At 44.9% G+C, this 2728-nt stretch overlaps 1 protein-coding gene and 1 long non-coding RNA gene across 2 annotated transcripts in view; one reads left to right on the forward strand and one right to left on the reverse strand.

Moving 5' to 3' along the window:
• The window catches only part of mkln1 (muskelin 1, intracellular mediator containing kelch motifs), a 39294-nt gene that overhangs the window by 1045 nt on the left and 35521 nt on the right, over nt 1-2728 (reverse strand). The window lies entirely within an intron of this gene.
• On the forward strand, nt 470-2728 carry LOC117940012. The gene is made up of 3 exons (XR_004655692.1): nt 470-623; nt 1748-1802; nt 2597-2728. It is a non-coding gene; the product is annotated as an uncharacterized LOC117940012 (long non-coding RNA).

The raw sequence follows: 2728 nt of genomic DNA on the forward strand, positions 1-2728 counted from the left end.
CCCCCGGCCCCGCCCCCTTATCATTTTGTTGCAATGATAGGGTCAAGTACCAACAACTAGCAATTGAAATGATAATAAAAACACACAGTCTGACCAATAGCACCTATATATTTACCTATATTTTTGGCAAAATCAACAATTTGCCAGTCCTACGCCTCAGGACCTGAGCCATTGTTGGCAATTAATTGCCTTTGACCCTTGACCCGTGACGTTTTTGGGGTTTTAAAAACAATTCTGAAATATAATTTTACTTCTTAATCCATTAACAAATGTTGTCTTTTTTTCTCAATATCCAATAATTGAGATAACATATGTTTAGGGAATGCAATCAGTCTCTACTAGCACACAATGCAGCATGTCCCGTAAGACGAGAGGCCACGGAAACCAGGACCCGGACCACCAAGCTGTGTGATTGGCTCTGCTTTGTCGCCACCTAGTGTTCATTTGGTGTAACCGCAGCCCCACTGTGTGTGTGTGTGTGTGTGTGACGTTAACCCGTCGGTGTGTTCTGATTGGTCAGGTTTGAGGAGAAAGCCCAGTCGGAACCGCTGAGTGCGCTGAAGTACCTGCAGAACGACCTGTCCCTCACGGTGGACCACACAGACCCCGAGGAGACCAAAGAGGTACTGCATGCTTCATTGCTGGACCGGTTTCTATGGACCTTGGTGGAAGGGTGTACAGGGTTTCTGCGGGGTCTGAAAATTGTCATATTTTGCTCATTTTCAGGTTCATAGAAGAAGTTTACATGGTTTAATTTCCCAAAAACGCCATATCTTTGTTGCACATTGCTGCAGATCCTGTTTTCAGCCTGTGTGTTTAGGTCTCCGTCTCACTAGTTTTACTCCAGAGTGAGACGTCTCACTTCTGTCCTATCTTTGTTGGGAGCTGCACATGCTCAGTAGATAACTCTTGCTGAGATGATGAGGAACTTGTATGAGTTGGAGCAGTATTTTGCCGTTGAGAAAGGAAGCACCAGAGACACAAAACAACACCCGGAACATCAGAAAAAAAAATTATTTCATAAAATGGGCACTTTAAAAAGTCTAAAATCTCAAAATCAAACTTGTAGGCCTTAAAAAAAACTCTTAAATTGCTTTATTGTTCTCTAGGTCTTAAATAACTTTCAACAGGTCTTCATTTTCAAATTCCGTGGCGTCGTAGTTCTTTTTTTCACTAGTCCAGATCTAATTTCTCTGTATTACAACTACCAATGAGCTTAGCCTACTTATGTTGCAGCCAATCAGCTTTCGTGTTAGTGGTGCGAGTCTCTTCCTGATTGGTCCACAGACATAAAACGGGTTTCACTCTTCAGCGATAGCGAAGTGAAAATATAGCGATGCTTGGGGTTTAGGGTTTAGTTGTGATAAGGTCTAAAAGACTCAAATTTGACTTGGTGGAACCTGCAGAACCCCTGGGTGTATGGGCCAAGGAAGAACCCATTACAAGTTGTGGTGTGGATCCGTTTTGGCTGCATTCAGGTGCCGTTGGAAAAATCAGTTCTCGACTGGGAACTCATTTTATTAATTAAGTAATTAATATTGTGAAGTAGGGCATGCCATGGCGGGGGTCTGTGCTCTCTGTTGGCCTGTTCTAATATTAGTTTGGTCGTCATTGTAGAACTTAAAAAATAAATACATTTAATATTTATTATATATTTAATAATATTAATTTGTTACAGCCGGAGCTTGTTTTTGTTCAGTACTGTCTAAATGTTAAAAGTGACCCAGACGTCTGTGTTGTGCTTCAGTTCCAGCTTCTTCCCTCGGCTCTCTTCAAGTCCGGCTCCGACTTCATCCCTCTGGGTAAGAACCCGAGCCCCGTTCACACCACACAAACACACCACGCGTGGGTCCAGACAGGACCGAAAGGTTCAGCATTCAGGGGCTCGCAAGTGACCTGTGTGAGATGGAGGATGCTTCAGGAGCAACATGGATCAACAGAATTAGGGATGTCCCAATTCCAAGTATCGGATCGGAGCCGATTTGGGTGTTTGTTTTTTTAACTGATCAGGGATCAGCATTCATTCCCACCGATTTCCCTCCTCCGATTAGAAGATGTCCACCCAGAGAGTGTCACCCATTTTACACAGAAACGGGTTACTCAAATGCACCACAAGCTGTGTTTCCCCGGAGTTAAACACGAGGAAGAAAATCAAAGACTGACTATTTGGTGCAAGAGACATCATGTTAGTCTTTTGTTGGGGGGTTTGCTGGGACCCTAAAGAGAAAAGACTCACTCACTGCACTTAGTTAAATGCATTAAGCTTGAGACACATTGTAAATACTGTACATAAAACGGCAAGTATAAGCCTGTAAAGACTGTATAATGCAACGAAAACACCCAAAAGTTCAAAATGGCATTTTAGGTGCATATTTCTGGCCGTAACTCGGGGACAGAAGGACACATTTGGTCAGATACTGAATCGGGGACACTAACTTCAACACTGCGGTGACTGTATAGATCTTGTGTGTGAAGCGTCCATGTTTTGCCAAAAAATACACTCGCCAGCCGTCCTGGTTGGCGGCGGCGTGCAGCCCCGACGGCGGTGACCCTAATCCTGTCTGTCCCTCTAATCCTGTCTGTCCCCCAATTTCAGGTTTCTCCGACGTCGACCAGACGTACGCCCAGCGGACGCAGCTCTTCGACACGCTCGTCAACTTCTTCCCGGACACCATGACTCCGCCCAAGGGCAACCTGGTGGACCTCATCACGCTCTAGCCCCGCCCCC

This window comes from Etheostoma cragini, unplaced genomic scaffold (genome assembly GCF_013103735.1).
Source record: "Etheostoma cragini isolate CJK2018 unplaced genomic scaffold, CSU_Ecrag_1.0 ScbMSFa_1523, whole genome shotgun sequence".
NCBI classification, from domain to species: domain Eukaryota; kingdom Metazoa; phylum Chordata; class Actinopteri; order Perciformes; family Percidae; genus Etheostoma; species Etheostoma cragini.